The 18,958-nt window shown below is 37.4% G+C and overlaps 1 protein-coding gene across 1 annotated transcript in view; it reads right to left on the minus strand.

Annotated features, from left to right (window-relative positions):
- The window catches only part of LOC139740584 (protein RD3-like), a 58,264-nt gene extending 50,095 nt beyond the window's left edge, over positions 1 to 8,169 (minus strand). Inside the window, exon 1 of the mRNA XM_071651171.1 lies at positions 7,746 to 8,169. The gene's annotated coding sequence lies outside the window, so the exon portion shown is untranslated. The remainder of the gene's footprint in view (positions 1 to 7,745) is intronic.
- Between the last annotated feature and the right edge of the window lie 10,789 nt (positions 8,170 to 18,958).

An 18,958-nucleotide genomic window follows, 5' to 3' on the forward strand; every position in this document is an offset into this window, starting at 1 on the left:
TGCCGAAGATATTGTTTTGTGCTCCTCTTGTGTCAGAAATATGAATAGCGGAAGTGCACTGGGCAACAATGAACTGCAATTTGCATGCCTTGTTGGACCTAACAAAGTGCAAAAAGGGGATAAAATGTCAGTCTATCTAATGTGAAAATCATTTGACATTATTTCAAGCCATTTATAAAATAGTCTGCAAAAGTGTATGTAATACATCTTCAGTGAACAATCCAAGTCAAATACCGACTGAAAAAAAAAAAATCCACTACTTGGAGAAGATCAAACATAACACTGAAAGTTTCATTGAAATTACTTGTCTTCCCAAAATAATGTTATGCAACACCAAAGCTTACATAAATGTTTTCACAAAATGGTGATGTCTGTCAATCACACAGCAAATCAAACAATGTAATAATACCAGTATCATGCTTCACAGATTTCCCATTTCTGTGAATCATGTTTTAATCTTTGCTCAATCTTCCACTTAATCACCTGTTCTTTCTGTTTTAATGAAAAAATAATATTCTTTGCAGTGATTTTTTCCGCAATATAACAATTCACCAATAGTGACCTTGCACATGGAAAGAAGTTTCAATTGCTAAATTATGGATGAAAAAACTGATTTAAGGTATTTTTCATAAATAAATCAGAGGAAGCATTGTGAGGTGAAGACAACATCATCTCCACAACACATTTTTTTTGTTTTTTTTTAACCATGATTTTGACAGTGATCACTGTTACCAAAATACAAAGTGCTATTATCATTAAAGGTTAACTGTAATTTGATTGATTGATTGATTGATTGATTGATCGATTGATTGATCGATTGATTGATTGCAGCCAATGTATGCCGTTTATTTGGCAAAATAAAACACGAAAACATATAATGGTGGCGTTTACAATGAGAGCCAGGCAGCCTTGAAAGCATCTTGTGCTTGTATTAGGATGCCTACACATGAAATAATAAATACTTTACAATGGCAACATTACAAATAATTCTGTGTGAAGTCAAGCGGATAAACAAGACACCATCACATACACTCACACACACAACACACAACATACATGCAGTATACATATGGATAGATGACAGGACAGATAAAAAGAACTTTGTCTACTCAGTCATCGCTAACTGTTCCAAAAAAGAGCGCTTCAGTAAGCACTTGAATCTAGAAAGAGTTGTGTTGCATTTCAAAGCAGTACCTATTTTTTCTCACCAATAATTTCTCACCATAAACATATGAGATATGCTGTGTTGATTCTTTATCTCATATGTAAGGCCTTAATCCAATCCCATGGTGTAAAGGTCATTTCTAAATATAAGGACGGAGAACAAGAGTAGCACATGTTACATTCATGGGATATTTGCTATACACATTGGGATTCTTTTTTTTAAAATATTCACTGCAAAGTACACATATTTGCTTAATGCTGGGAATCAAATCTGAAAAGATATACTTTTATTTGATGTCAGTGCACACAATGGTTTCCCTTTGTACGCAGTAAGTGTATGTCACTCTTTTGGTGTTCAAATTAGGCCATTATTATAGCAAAATGTACTACAGTGTAGAAAATCACCCGGAAGTTTTGATCTAGTTTTATCTAAAAATGTCTTCCACAAGTTAAGATAAATAAAAAATGCAGCAGCTGAGTATCTTTAGTTGAGACAGTTGAATATAATGTCATTTTCAATCTTCTGTGCTACACTGTGAAATCTCTACAGGCTTGTGAACATAAACATCATGTACATATGTATAAATACCTGGCACCAATGATGGGAAAATTATAGCATGATTTTCTGGAAGAATGTCAGTATTACTGGTAATTCATTAAAGAGGCTACCTGGGCGTTAATAGATCATAAAAATTATGAGGATGATATCTTCAACCTGCTTGAATCAGTCCGGATGTTGTAGGTTGGGTCATGAATGGTGACACAACATTTGCTCCTGCAACAATATATAATTGCTCTGAGAGTGTTATTTTCTCCTAGGACTCGGGGTTAGGGTTAAGGTTGTGATAGGGTTTTTCACACTGTAGGTTTACAATTTATGTAGTTTGATATGAGAATAAGGATTAGGGTTATGATTACGTTTGTGGGTAGAATTTATGTTTGCCTTAGCATGCAGATAGTTTATGGGGAGCAATTGTTGCAGGAGCATGATATTTAAAGGGACTGTACAGTACTGGTTGAGGTGAGGATTCAGCTTGTAACGTTTGGCGAGATATTTAGAAACCACTCTACGAAATGTTAAAGAGCATAAAATGATAAGGGGAATCAAAAGTTTATTTGATGAAAATCGGTTTTGAAATGACTCAGATATCTAAAAACAAGGAAAAACAAAGAGATACTTATTGAAGGTCGTGGCCTGTCAATTTTATTAGTATTGCTTCATTGGATATCTCAGCCATTTCAAGGCCAATTTTCATCAAATGAATGTTGAATCTTTCTTGAAATTACATGCTCTTTCATATTTCGTAAGAGGTTTCTCATTATCTCACCAAAAAATGTCATACACCCGAATCATCACCTCAACCAGTACTGCACAGTCCTTTTAAATGTCATGGAACCTATAAACACAGTGTGGCCGACTCTCCAGCAGACCAACGGACAGCTTCATCATGGACACCATCTTATTACACTGATGATTTATGACATAATGCATGATTGGCCGCCTCATTGAAGTCACAAGAGCAGAAGTTAAGGTGACACATGTCAGTGTTCATTATGCAGACAGGCATAATATGTCCAGTTGTATATTTACCAAAGAAAGAGAGAAAGGGAATAAAGGAAAAAGATGTTGTAAAGCACAATATCTGAAAGCTGATTTGCCAGACTGCTCAGAATTCCTTTAAAAGCCATTGAAAAATCAAACAAATTGACTACATGTATAAAATATAACTATTTGAAAAAGAAAAGAAGTTGTGCAAAATTCTATACACATGACTTTTAAATCCTTAACCCATTGAGGACGGTTTGATTTTGCTACAACACGCAATTCCCAGAGACACCTGCCCGAGTATACTTGGGACTCATCCTTAACGGGTTAAAGTTTAACAAAGATGCATTTTATCCAATCCAGTCTCAGAACATGTGACTAGAATATGTATGACTGGTGCTATGTTTTCCCTTAGGCTTGGAACATACAAGTAGCAAGGGGTTGAAGAACTAGATTTGAATTACTCTGGCCTTCAAGTGCAAGCACATTTGGGCTCATAAAAACTGAAGCACTTTTCAATCAAGGATAAAACAAGTCTTCCATTACCAGCTCTAGAGTATTTTAGCCTTAAATGAAAAACATGAAAATCCCACTTTTTGTTTTGAATTCATCACCACTTTAATATCAACCCTCCAAGTTACTCTTGCACACAAGTCTGGACTTGAGATTGAAGACAACCCCAAATATGATGTCAAAAACATAATCTTAAAAGCAATGTCTGCATTCCAAAAGAAAAGAAAAACAGTGTTGTCATTTGATGGCAGCAGTTTCTCTAGAAAATCATCTAGATAGTAAATTTAGTATGGAGGAAATCCATGTTCAATATTGATTAATGTTATTTATGTACAGACAGCAGAGAAATAAAATGCAGAGTGCATGAGAATGACACAGTCTCTCAAACACATGTATATCCAGATGTACATACATGTAAAGCTTGGGAGGGGGTTGAGTAGAGGGGAGAGAATGGGGGAAGGGGGAAAGGGTTGTAATATAAAGCAATGAGTGGGTTGAAAAAAATTAAACTCTGCTTTGAAGAGAATTTCCACAGCTTCTTAATTGAGTGAAGATATGAATGTACATGTGTACATTTAATATGCATTTATGATATCTAATGTAGATGTTAAGATTGCAAAGTGAAAATGATACTGCAGATTCAAACAATTAGCCTACTCATAGTAACTAGCCCTCCTCCCCCCCCCCACCCCGTTCCCTCTCCTCACAATTATTCTCCCCATCCCACCAGCCATAATGGATGATACAAGGCTGACGGCAACTTGCCACAAAATTATGTGTTGCATCTTGAGGGCATACGAAGCACACTGAAGTCGTCACACAAGTGGCCCTCCAGTGAAACCAGAGACATCAGTGCGAGATAATGGGAATTTTTAAAGACCCAGGGAGCGAAATGAAGTTGTCTCGAGTAAGATACAGTACTTGGTATGTAGATTTACATGTTGCAAGTTACAAGGGTTGTCTTACTCCTCATATTAGAATGTGCTTGGGCTCATTTCTTCCCAGAAATAAAATCAATATCATTCCAATGTTTGAAATATGCTCTGGTTCTCTTCCCGATATTGGCTCAGCAGCCATGTAAGGAGCAGGGTGTTGTCTATCATGCATATGATCTCTGTTTCAATGCCTGAAGGGCAGATCCTGTAACAAGTAGGCCATCCGTTCTGTTCTGCACTTTATCGTAAAGTTATAAGATACTCTTTCACAATATTTATTGGACTCTGAAAAATTGCAGAAGGAAGTATGTACAGAAATACCTTGTACTTTGGAAATCAGCAAGTTGTTTGTCCCCACTGCAGTAGACAAACATACACCCACTTTCTGCTCAGATGTAAAGGAGTTGGTGTGAACAGGAGGCATTTAGATTTAGAGCTATCTATACAAGCTTGCAAGTGTGAATCCCGTACAGAATGAAGAGTAATTTCCATTGTAACTCTTGACAAATAGTTTGATCAGCAGTGCCTGCAGTTCATGCAATATTTCTTTCCTGTGATTCTTATCCATAAATTCTGGACAAGATTATTGATATCAAAATAAACCTGAACAATGTTTGACAGTTTAGAGCTGTGCAATTTTACAAGCAAAAAAGGCCAGCACACAAGAGAATAACAAATATTATGTGTTCGTGTACACAATATGACCCAAAAAATTACAATGGGATTTTCGCACGATAATTTCTAAAATGATTAAACTGTCTGAGTGCTATTTCAGAGTCTCAAAATATATTACATCTTTGCTATATTTTGGATCTTTGTAAAGCATGTCATGGATCTGATTCTTCCAAGTTTAGTGCTTGGATGCACTTGGAGTTGCGCATTAATGTGTGAACACAATGGACAGAACACGGAGAGAAGGGATTCCTGCCATGCTCGACAAAAATCCTCATTTCTCTTTGACCACTAAAGCATATTGGGTGGGGTTTTCTGTAAAATGTGGGTAATAAGTTATAGTTTCATATCCTGAAATTGTATTTGGATTGATTTACTGTTTTTAAAGTTATCATTGTGGGGGGTCCCATTGTAGTTCCCTGAGGGACATACGGTAATATTGACCCAAAACAGGCAATTTCATCATTGCAAAACAAATCAAGCTATGGTCTCTATTTTACCAATCAGTTATCATTAATCACCTGATATGCAGAATGTCACGAAATCAACTCTGTGCTGTACCATGATTTCTTCTTCTTCTCACCCATCTACTTGCCTTGTGGGAGGGATCTCAACTCTTGCTTTGAGATTCCAAGGGACAATATAAAAAATGCCCTAGTGATAGCAGTTTTAACTCTGTTTTATATGAAAAACAAAATCATATCAAATTTTACTTGGTCAATCATGATCGCACTGACATATGTATTCCCACATCTGCACTGCTACAGGCATTTGTATTGCGATCGCATTGGACAGGGGTCACCTCATGCATTATGAAAGCCCATCATTTAGCACTATGAACCAGCAGAGTGCCATCAAGTACTATGGAGTGGTGTGGCACTATGGTGTGGAAGGCAATCAAGGAATTTATGCTCCTAACTGCTACCAATCAGAACTGAGGATCACATTAAAAAATCATACTTGAGAGATCTATGCCCTTCAAATTCTAAACCCAATTATAAAGAGAGCTATGCCATAAATACCTTCATCTGACACAAGAATCCATATTTGCATTTTGAGTGGATACAGATCCAGGTGATAGAAAACGTTTGATGGCCGATCCAGTAATTTCATTGAGCAGCTCATGGATGAAGCTGTCTTGGGATGGTGGCTATTAAAGTGTCAGTATGGAGTTCTACTAAAAGGCATGCATATCACAAACACTTTATCCCCCCCCCCTCTATTTCTGGTAAGAGAGGAAATTTTTGTGGGAGTATTTTATGCACTCTGCCTGGTAAGATGAGTTTTGCTTGTGCACTTTTAATTCTGTGGAATAAGAATGTATTATAGAATACAAAGTAGAACAAGAAAAAAGATGATCATGTTTAAATTTTCACGCTATACACTGTAGTTTCACATGTCCTGCGGAATGCACTAATATTTCCACTTCTACAGTAGGCCTACTTGTAGGGAATGTATGTACAGCATCTGTACATTTTACATTTCATACAATAAATAGATAAGCATAGTACTTTGTAGATAGACTGAAATGTTTGTTTGTTTGCCTGTCTGCATACTGGGAAGAGGATGTATTGAATAGGACACATACAGAGACACACAGTTTGTGTGAAAAACTATGATTTATAACCAGAGCAAACATGACATTAAAAAATCTGAAACACAAATTGAAAGTTGTAAAAAATTTTCACAGTCATCATACATTGTACATCCTCCATCCCTCACACATACACACAATAAGTCATGTGTTTACTTTTTTTCCACTAGGGAATGTCATTAAAGATGTCATTAAAAAAAACCAAACTTGTAAAATGACATCAATTCAATTTTGAATGCTAATTCAATTTTTGAAATTATGCTGGATACAAAATATCATTTGAACCTTAGTTGTCATATAATATCAAGAATGAATATTTGTTAAATTACAGTTGATCTGCAAGGGAAATCAAAAGAGATTTACCTCTTAAATCCAGAGTAGATGTAAAACTAGTGTTCATAATAGCTTTATTGTAAGTAAATTATTTTCTTTTAGAAGGGTACAGTTTGTAGTTGTGGATTGAAATTATAAGTAAATTTGACACTGAAATGATTCCTATTTCCTTTATAGAGTCTACCTTTCTACTTCAAAATCCAGACTTAACGTAATGACCTCAAATACAACTTCACAGTACATTTGTACTGCATAAACATGACAGAAGCGCCTGGTACACAGTAGGTGCCTATAGTAGATTATTTGTTTTGGGAAGGAATTCTCCTACACTCTAGTATCACATTTTAACATATGCAGGGGAAGTAGAAGTATTGCAAAACTACTAAAAATCCTGACTTCCTGTACCGACTACCGGTTCTTAATTTGGCATACTACTGAAGATTCTGTAGACTGTACCGGTATCTAATTCTCAGCAAGACCCAACATGGAAAAATAATCCCATCTACATAAGGAAAAATCAAAAGAGATAAATAACAACAAACTTCTTTCATAAAAACATGAAAATCTGCTAAAAAAATCTATAGTTTGACTTTTGAGATTTTATGTGATAGGCCTTTCATGAATTGAACTGTGTTACTTGTAACTGAATGTGAGTGCGAGTAGGTCCACGTATCACAGAATTAGACAACTGAAAAGAAATTACGCAACCCAATATTGAGGACAATGAATGGACCAGTTTACATCAAAGTACAATTAAAGCTTAACAGTTTGAAAACATCAAGTAGCTAGGCCTAATCATATCCCCCCCCCCCAAAAAAAAAAAAATAAATAAAGAGGGGGGCTCATGCTCTTCAATGAAACCTGAATTTTGTCAGAGAAGCATCATCCCATTGACAATAACTTAAGACTATAGAAAGAAACAAAGTTATTTCATTTGTAAGGACAAAAGATATCGGCTGAATAGGAAAACAATATTTCCAAAACCTACCTTCTCCATCACAAGTTCTTGTGAAACAAGAAATATCGCAAATGCCGTGAGCCCGTGATATATCCAGTATTGTTCTGTTCACATGAGAATGGTGTCTCACGCTGTAAGATTAATACTGGAGTCGCACCTTATGGAAGAGAAGTTAATCCTCATTCGCACTCGTGTGGCGATTTTACACTCAGCGGGATTCGACATCGACAGCAGCATCAACTCTTAGTTCTACGAGTAGCGGAGCCAAATTCCGATCAGATGAAGCTCTCTCAACTTTTTAGCAGCCTGAAACGGGTATCCACCTGTCTAAACATATGCAGATTAGGAAGAACTCGAATGTTAAACAAATGTAGAAGCTGTCGAAGTTTCGTACAGCACACAGTCCTACAAATCATCGGTAATAAGAGTGTGGATGTCGTCCAATCAGAAAGTAGATGTACATGTACCCGAAGTTTCAGTGTGCGTCCACGTTTATCCACCGACCGCTCGCTGAGCTGCTACGAACTACTGGATGAAGTCTTGTGAACTCCCGCTCCCAGCTTTACTTTTGTCGTAGTGCTTTTCGCATTGAAATGCGTTACAGCGCAGCCGCTAGCTAGCCAGCACGATCGCATCGCTGGTTCGCTTGAGGCCGCATGCGTACACCGACTATCGCGTCGTCGCGTCGTGAGGCGGCATCTCCTCCGCTGTTGTCATCCGATCAGTCCTTCGCTTGCCCGATAGGATGCGAGCCAAGTTTGTTTTTGTTTCGAACCAGGAAGTAAGCTCAACTTCTTACAGCTGCAATCAACGCATTAGTACGTGTGTAATATTGGTAAGATTTTATAAAACAAAAAATCAAAACAAATATATCATAAATTTGCAAATATAATTTTTTGCAGCTTGTTAATATTTTTAAAGTTGTTGATTGCAGCGTATTTGATAATACAATGAATTTTTAGCGCTCACTCTGTAAACTCATTGCCCCTTTAGTTGTCTACATCAAACAGGCAACAACACCATCAGCAAGATGTCGCGCGGAATGCCCCAATCATCCACTGTTCGGAATCAAATTCAAGAAGACTGGGCCAATAGAGAATACATCGAAATCATCACAACGAATATCAAGAAAATAGCTGATTTTCTCAATTCTTTTGGTAAGTTTGGGTACCGCGCATATGTCCCTGCCCGTGTTTGTTTCCGTACCAGTAGAATTGGGTGTGTCGCTTTAGTGTAGCCCCACTCGTACATATGTGTGTTGCGGTACTAACCTGCACGGCTGGCTGTCAACAAAATTAATGCACTGTCTGTAGTGTAAACTTTAACGCATAGTAAAACAGGCAGTGGACGAGCGAGGTGAGGTGTCTTGTCTGCAGGATTTAAATCATCAAAGATGATAGCTTTTGGCATAGTTTTGGCAAGACTTCCGTATGTACCCCCCGCTAGAGTAAAATATCCCGTTTGCGGCAGTTTAAGCATTGTTAATTAGGGGTTTTTCCAACTTGTATTACAAATCAGGCAAATTATTTTCAACCATTAGGCATTACATATATCATAGACAAGATTATTCATTAACGCAATTGTTTTCATAAAAGAAATTTACCATTGACCAACGCAGTTTTCATGATTTACCAGGGCAAAACCCGGCACAATTTTTGCCGATAAGGGCGATATGCGACGTAGTATTTCTGCTTGCGGCACGATGTACAATCCCTATGCAATACACGCGTGCTCCGCGATCTTTAGCTGAACGCCTTCACACGTCTCGCGAACATTGCGTAAGCGCCAATTTCCATTGCGAAAGCACGTGAAAATAGCGGGTGCACATGCATTGGCCGCAAACAAGATTGCAATTCTGGTGGTGTTGTTGATGTCTTTCTCGTGTTTTTCTCATTTTTTTTTTCGATGGTAACATCCACTCTCCGAAAAAAAATGGCGGCCCACATCGGCTCGCGAAAGTTCTATTTTGATATGTTTTCAAAATCCATGAACATCGAGAAAACGACAAAAAAAATCAAGTTTCTTGGACCATTGTTTCTTAACTGTTATGTTCAGATTAAGAAGTACTGAAAATTTTATTTTGGATGCGATATGTTGTCATTTAGGTGAGAAAATTTCACTTTCGTCAGAGATCATGCCTATTTTATCGGTTGGTTTTTATTGATTGCTAGTGTGTTAGTATATGTGTAGTTAACTGCGACAGCCGCCACACGCAGTGTGGCGGCTGCGCCGTGCTCCCATAAAAGATCTTCATGTTGAACAAACGGGTGCCTTTGCGGCGCTATATTTCCTTAATTTTTCAACAGAAACTAAGTAGGAATACTTACATGGGTCGATGAAACCTAAATGACTATCATCGGCGACTGTTTGATGCATTTCATTGCTTGTGATGCACAAAATGATGTCTTATAAGCAGCTCACCGATGTTCACAGAATTCACAATCACTTGCACAAGCGCACAGAATACTTAGGAACTAACATAAGCGAAACTGCGGGGAAGCCGCCAGGACCGCGCCTGGCGGCGCGGTCTCCGGGGCTAATGTGTAGTGTGCATGTAACAGTGCAATGCTGTGTTTAGCGGTATATTACCGTGTATGTTGTACCTGCCGCGAACGGCTGCACGGCCGCTTACTGCCGCAGTTACAAAATTGTACTCTATATGTCATGTATAAGTAATATGAATAAGTTTATGTGGCTTTTTGGGATTAGGATTAGAGAGTTTACTCAGTTTAGGATTTAGCTCTTATTATACTATAGCCGATAGGGTTAGGGTTAGAGTTTACCAAGGGTAACATTGATCTCGGTGTCCTAGGGAAATGCGGACTTCAGAGGAAGCTCATACAATGTAACGTTAGAAGTTCTAGGTGTATGATAGTGTGGGGGGGGGGGTACATATGTGGAAGTCTTTCCATAGTTTTTTTGGTGCTAGTGCTGTTTCACACAGAGTGCGTAAATTCCATTCTTGAAAAAGAATGTCATGAAATTTGTGGCTTCTCAGAGGGGGGTTAGGGAATGGCCAACAATTACAGTAGACCTACCTATAACAAGTTACACAGCCCAGTTGCTGCAAAAATGTGACAGGGCTGCTGTACCAGGATGGTCTACAACTCATGTCAAAGCGAACACAAAATGAAAATGTTGATCGCGTTGAGTTTTGATAATTGACATCATTTTTTTCACCTCATACTCATTAAAATTTAATGACAATCTTCATGAATTAGACTTCATGTCTATGTTATCAATATTGACATGTATACACTTCACAAGTTACCAAAAACGCAAATTATATGCAGCGTGTGCGAACAGTACATGTACATCATCTATTACTGACAGCCATTTTGAATAATTAGGAGTTTACATTACACGATGGGAGCTGCACTTTTAAAGGTCACGCTGTCAACTGCGACAGTGCAGCTCTGATCGTGTGATGCGTGCATGTGTGTCTGTCTGTCTTTGTGTGCATGATCTTGTGCAATGTAGGAACTGCATTTCTCATCCGACTTCAACTCGCCATAAATCATTTGAACATGGATTCTTATTTTTGCTCCCAGTTACGTGAAAGATTTATCGCAAAAATAGACAGCTAACTTCATTTTCAGATTGTGCAGGCAGCATACGCTGCGATTGCTCACCAAGAGCGAGTTGTTTTGAGTAACAACATAATGTTGACATTGATATTGATGCTTCCCAAAGACCATTTTGGTTCAAATTTTCATGAGTGATTGAAAATAAGCTATTAAGTATATCCTGTGATTTTGGTGCAATTTGGGTTTTCTGGATTTGAGATATCTACGGATATGAAAGCACATTAGTGCTGCTCAATATATCATCATACAATGAATCAATCAATCTTGCAGACAATGCTATGTTCTGCGATCAAGTGACATTTTTTTTTTGTATCACCTGGTAATCACCGTTGCTTCTGTGCCAGTTAATAGTAAACGAAGTCCTAGACGCAATGCAAAGTGCAGCAAGAACACATACATGTATCTTTGATTGGCCTTTGCAGCCATTGAAATGCAATATTAATAACCTGCCCAGCAGGCATCATAGCAACATCACACAGACAATGATAATGCTATCTCATGCAAAATGGTACTCATCTATTGTACAACAAGTTGCTACAGTAGCTGTACAGCATGTATGAATGAAAACACAAGTTTAAACGCATGCTCTTTATTATTTTTCTTTTCAAGTTTGATACATCAATATTGCGTGCGTGCGCACACTCAATTATTTATATTACAGTCTAGATTATTCTCAGAGTCCTGACACAGAGTTTGCATTATTCAGCTTGTGTTAACCCGTTCCGTACTGAATTCTGAAATGCCCATAGACTTAATACACAGTCCACCAGGTTCCCGTATGGAACAGGTTAATAATATAACACAAACAAATGAAAAACTAGGAAACATACAAAACCAGGCAGACATTACGTTAATCATGGCTTCACACTAACCCACTTCTTCTACTGGTCCGACCAGTCTGTCGGACTAGCACACTTTGTTGGTACCGAGTTTGTCCATTTTTCACTGGTAAATTCCTGAAATAGTTACTGGCCTGACAGTAAATTTTACTAGTCAAGGACCGTTTGACCAGTGCCAGTGTGCAGTGTTGCTTTAATGTACAAATGGATTTGTTGTCAAAATTCAGGAAAGATTTGATTGAAATAACTGTACTGTCTCTAGACAAGAGTCAGATGATATGTCAGTGTTTGCATTGACTTTTGTCATGTCTGTTTTCTCAGCTCAGACTCTGGCATATCTGTCTCAAATTTATATACGGGGGGGGGGGGGGGGGGGGACGAACTTGGAGGATATGTGCAAGGGAGCGGAGTGGCTAAGCAGGGGAGGGTGCGGGGGATAGAAAAGAGGGAGACTGTATTTTCAGAGCTGAAGTTCTGCAATCTTGTGCACACTTTTGGTGCGATGTTTTACTTTTTGTCTATCAAAAGAGTAAGAAAAACAAGTAATTTAGGGAAATGTGAATGGCTGAATAGTTAATCTTTGTAGCAATTGTTCAATAGCCACAGAGATATCTGACATTCTTACGTTTCTGCTAGGCTGAAAGGTACACGTTCACATTTTCATAATATCGCATTACTTTTTATTTCTAGACACATCATGTAGATCAAGACTTGCTGTACTGAATGAGAAACTCACTGGTTTGGAAAGACGAATAGAATACCTGGAAGCAAGGGTAAGAATTGAGAATACGGACAGTTTGTAGAAGAGTTTGAAAGAAAGAAATCAGTCAGTCTTGCAGTACATATTATCTGCTCTCAGCTCTCTCCTATTAACCGTCAATGTGCCAAGTTATGTCATGATTACTTCTCCCCCACATCCCCTAAAAAAGTTAGCCGTATTGAAATTAAAACAACTCACCATCCATGTAGGCATGACATTGCCGTTGTCTCTATTAACAGTGAAGCATAAAAGTATGGATTATTATAAACTATCTCTCAAGAGTTAAAAACAATTTGCACTGATCAGCAAAGTAAATCAGTGGACATACCACTTTCCTACTGTGATCATTACAGGTTTCTCAGATTGAATTTGCCCTACTTGAGGAGAATCCCCTTACAAAGTAAACATAAATAAGCAACAGACCAGTGATGATTTCAGCCAAAATGATAGTGTCTTTATGATACTACAGTGTACTTGATTATATGTCAGATTGTAAGGCATGTTTAATAGTATATCATCATCTTACACAGCATTCTGTGTTGGCACATAGAATTCCTCTTCACAGCCCCCACCCCCTTACGAATGAAAGAGTGAGAGAGAAAAGCAAAAAAGATAAGATAACATTTTTCACTCTATTAGAGTTCTGAATCTGCATTGCACTTGTTTTTGATGTTTTGTGTTTACATCTGGTTTGATCAAGGAGGAAATAGGCAAGCTCGCCTAGTACCTCCTTGGTTTGTTGCACATTGTATTGTTTGCTTGCTTCTTCCCCCATTGAAGTGTATCCATGGTTTCATTGGTTTCAGGTAACGAGAGGAGATACCCTTGTTTGAGGAGTAAACCCATTCTACCACAATGAGGAGGAGAGGAATCATGCTGTGCTTGTAACCAGTCATCTGCTTCACACCCCTAGATGGAGAAAACAGTGCGATTTCATCTGGTAGCAGGACACAGACCTTAGCCCACATGAAGAGGAACTCACCTCTATTTCAGTGATCCGGGGCCTTTTTCTTTCCTTTTTTTCTTCATCCCCCACCCCCCTTTACAATGGTTCTTCTTACAGGTTATCCATCATAAAGGATGACCTCCATACGTCTTATCTCACAGCTGTATCACCCCTATCTATCTACAGACTTCATGCTGATTTACACATTTCTACTTTGCTGTGTCGGTCCATACTTCCAACTCTGTGTCATGTCCATTGACAAGATGTTTAATTGAAATTGAAATGTACGACATCTCTCTGTATTGAAGATGAAATCATAACATTTGTCAGGTTATCTTCATACAAGATTTTCTGTGTTAAGATTTCACAGAAATATAATCAGGTAATCTAAAATGTGATAGCATAATTTGTACATTTACTATTTGGAAACTACTAAAAAAATTCATTTGCATCAATGAGTAATTGATATAAGTCATGGACCAACATCCACACATTGCTAGTGTATCGGTCCAGCTATATGTTTTGTAAACTTTCAGTCATATTACACAGATACTGTGAAGAGTTTTTCCCCTTCAAGATATTTTAGAGGCAGTTATGAAATAAGTGTACTACAAGATGGGAAATAACAAACATATTTTTTTTTCTTTCTGGAAATTGGTCACTCTGGGAGTTCTATGAGAGAAATATTTAAAATATTGTATCATGTAGTGTACATATATGTATATTATAGAATTGGGTTTGGTCATATTGGCCTGCAAAAAGAAATATTGATATAAGTGATGTAGATGTGAATAATGCACTCCTGAGGTTTAGACAGTATACAACCAATAGTTATGCATGCTTCCACGTATTTTTTTTTCTTTTACATTCACCAAGCTTGTTTTTTAATATACATTTTGAATTTTAATTTTGAATAGAAGTACTTGTATCTCCGACACTTAAAGGGGATGGCTAGTAACCGATCAGTGGGAATCAGTGGGAATGCTGAGGGATGATTGTTCCAATCCTTGTGGGATTCATTTAAGAGTACATTATATATCTACTGTTGTGTGAAAATTATTTTCTTCAGAACGGTCTCATAATCAAGTAATGTGCAGATTAATGCCCCATCACTGACCAGGAAACCTGGAAACATTAAACTGCACATTACTTGAATATGAGACCATTCTGAAGCAAATAATTTTCACACAACAATAGATATATAATGTACTCTTAAATGAATCCCACAAGGATTGGAACAATCATCCTCCAGCATTCCCACTGATTCCCACTGATCAGTTACTAGCCATCCCCTTTAATATGATTCATGCAGGTCACTAGGGTTCTGATAGAAGCCATGTCAGCGTGTAAAGGTTAGTCATATTTGAGTGATGACGTTGTTCATTCTTCTTCTGTGAAAATGCCCCAAATCTAGCTCAATGTATATAGCTCAGTTACCATGATATGGATCAACCTACTTTATTATGAGTCCATGCATATAGCTATGACTTGCGGAGGTATTTTGTAGTAAATTTCTTGGTTAATTGGGTAAACCTTTTCATTGCCATAGTTGTGCCCCCTCCCTTCTGTCAAAAGGCATACATTAATATATTCCTTTAACCAGCTACAAGAGTCAACTGCAATGTCTCATTCATATTTCCCATATTGAGTCAAGATGAAAAGTTTGACATGATATCTGAAAAGCTTTATACCTGATTGTTGATGTAAGTGGTAATTCTGATCAAAGGATTGTTATTTCTTAGCCTTGATGCATTTCAGGCTCCTAAACATACTCAATCATTTCTTTCCTTATATCCAAGAGTACAGGCTGTCCTTGATTACTGTTATTCAAAATTCAAATTATAATAATAAAGAGGCAAAGACAGTTATGTGGAGCCAGAGTTGCCTATTCTGTTACCTGTATCCACGAGTGCAATGACACATCATTTCTGTAAAGACTTCAAATGTCACATACACATGTAGAGTAGCAGCATATTTGACTTTTTCTCGCATATTGTCAAATTTGAAGCATTTACTGTCTGGAATGCATAATTGATGTTCTATTTGTGATACATGAGCCTCCTGGGGGGTGTTTCATCAACGTTTGTCAGCGCTGACAACTTGAATCACCATAGTAACAGTCAGTGACCAGAGCACCTCAGCCGATCAAAACCAAGGATTTTGCTGAAATTGTCAGCGCTGCTGACAAATGTTGATGAAACACCCCCCAGTTATAACAAAGTCCTTGGAAAGGGCAGTTTTCTTTTATCATATCAAAATTTCATCATTCCCAAACAGTAAAGTACATAAATATATGAAGATGATGATGATTTTGGGACCTGAATTTTCACTTCCTTGTTGCGAAAATTTCATCATAACAATGTTTGTTATAACAGGAGTGCACGAGAGCGACATGTAAAGGGGCATCTTGCATGTTGCAGGCAACATGTGATTCCTCAAAGTTAAAACCTCTTTCCCGTGTATTTGAAGGACTGTTTTATGGCGTCACTCTCTGCGTACTGTTTTTCAAGGTTTTGAGTTCATCAGCTCTGGTTGTAAGCAGGCAATGCATCAATGAATATGATTATTATCATCAAGCATATACTGTATTCGTAGCTGGCTGCTACAAACCAGGAAAGTCAATTGTGTGTATGATGGGATTTATGGCAGGGACCCTCAAAATCCATACATTGTGAATTAACTCTTTATGTGCCATTGCGGAAGCCTCCTGTGTGCCACATTATTCAGAGACACAAACGTAGTCATGCTTTGAGAAAACATGTTGTTTTTCAAAGCTATGTTACTCCTATAGATTTCTTTTAAGCTGGACAAATAGTGAGTTACATTGTAGAGAAAATGTCCTGCTTTGCTTTGATATAAATTGTATGACAAGTCTATGATTGTTGTTCTTTCATATGACCAGTACAATTTGTAGCTACATTACTGTAAAATCATGACTTTTGTACACAAGACAGTGACAGGAACTTGGAATTTACGCGCAAATCCAGAAAGGAACACGGCTTGATAAACAATCACCACATAAAATGCAAGTCATATGCGAGAGGAAGGAAGGCAAGGGAAATGCTTTCATTGTACTACTGCATTTGGCGATTTATTGATCGATTTGGGCGGGTTTGTGCGATTGAGCAGAATATGCGAAGTTGGCACATCGACGACTGAGTCAGACGTGCAAACGTGGCACATAAAGAGTTAAAGAAGATGCCATACCTTGCATCGTTTGGGCAGCAGTGTACTTGTAGAATAAGTTGGTGTGCAGAATGGTTTTTCATGAAAAAGTGTCTTGCCTTGTTAACAAGCAGTCAGCATATGCCCTTACAAATTTGACATCAAGTTAAATGCTTTCAAATATCCTTCCCTGTATCTTTTCTTTTTTCTTAAAAAAAAAAGAAGGTATCTCAGCAGATGGAGTGAAATCAGAGATTGTATCTAATTCATAATGCTTTGAGGATACTCCTCATCAGTTGCTGTTAATAAAATAGACACCTGATATATGCGTTGAATATGATGCATACTTTGAGACTCCTTTGTAAGCAGGTCTTCTTGTGCATGCTGTCAATGATAATGCATCAAAAGATGCAATGTGTATGGTCTGAAAAAGAAAGGTGGTGGAACGTGTAGTTTCACTGTTTAAGCAATACAGCTGCATGTTCAGTGATCTAATATGTTGGTATTTTCAAATGCAGTCAGTTAGTTTAAATTAATGTTTGAACTAATATCTCTAGCAGTATATTTGTCTCCAGACTAGACAGTGGATATGAATATGCAAATGAGTGAGCTGACCATGTCATAACCTCACAATTTTCCATTGATCGTGTACAAAAAGTGACGAAAATTTCAATGTTTCTATTGTTGAAGTCTAAAACATGATGTTATTCCTGGTTGAATAACTTCAGTTTAGTGATCAGTTAGTTATATCAGAATTTGAGCCTTGGCATATTTGCATTTGAATGGAAAACTGGAAATTTCAAAATTTTATGTACAAACTATATGGCAAGTTTTGAGGGTATGACATGCTCACTTTGCCATTTTCATATTCATATTGACTGTTCAAGAACTGTTTCCTGAAAAAATAGCAAAACTTCAAAATGTCATAACTTCCTTATTTTTCATCCGATTTCGATGAAAATTATACCATTGAACTCGTAAGATTTTACTCTTTCTTATCAGACTAACTTATATTTGGACTGGGTTTCCCTTTAAGCAAGTAAATACAAACAAGCAATCGGAATTTCCAGACTCATTGAATACTTCTGAATGAATTTATTCCATATTTATAAGTCAAGTTTACCTTATGTGCCTTTGACACATCTTTCTCTTGTGAGTTACACTAAAGCCAAGCAAATGTGAATGCTTAATGTTAATGACAAATATCTGACATAACTGGTTTTAGCTCTAAAAGTAGCAACCAGTCCACAACAACTGACCAATACAACACATATACCGGTATAATGTAAATGTTTCCATAGAGTGATGACACCCCATGGATACTATGCTTTTGTTTCTTCAAGACTAAATAGAGTGAAAAATACAATTTATACATGTATATTTAAAAAATACAATACAGATTTATTTTTTTAAGAGCTTTTAACAGAAAAATTACAAAATTAATCTTTTAGTCTTTCTCTGGGTGCTTACATAAAGCAAAAAAACAAACAAACACTGAAATGATAAACTAAGAGCTCTCTCATGTTCCATTAATTTAGCAAGAAGAAATATTCTGAAACAACAGATTGATGCAACTAATACGTAATAGAGCCCTGATAATACTGCCAAAACAATGCAAATATTGCTTCTACCTGGCCTTCATGGCTACTTTTTACAATGTCTTGTTCATCAGATATGACATGAAATCGACATGAAAAATTAATAATGCATCTTTTCATCTTCATCTGGGTAGGTATTGAAAGCAAAAGAGATTACATGTACATGATGAACTTGTGAGTTCTTTCACGGCCCATTAATACATCATAGCAACAGGAAGCGGGAAAATCCAGGAATTCCGTAAAGGAGAGGCACCTTTACAAAATAAAAGGGGGCGCACGCCCCCACCCCCAACTTTTGATTTTCAGTTCTTTTGTTTTAACAAAAAACAAAGAGGGAGCGCGCCTGGT

The sequence above is a fragment of the Diadema antillarum genome, unplaced genomic scaffold, assembly GCF_040938485.1.
Source record: "Diadema antillarum isolate AM-2024a unplaced genomic scaffold, OU_Dant_1.0 seq00000861_RagTag, whole genome shotgun sequence".
Taxonomy (NCBI): Eukaryota; Metazoa; Echinodermata; class Echinoidea; order Diadematoida; family Diadematidae; genus Diadema; species Diadema antillarum.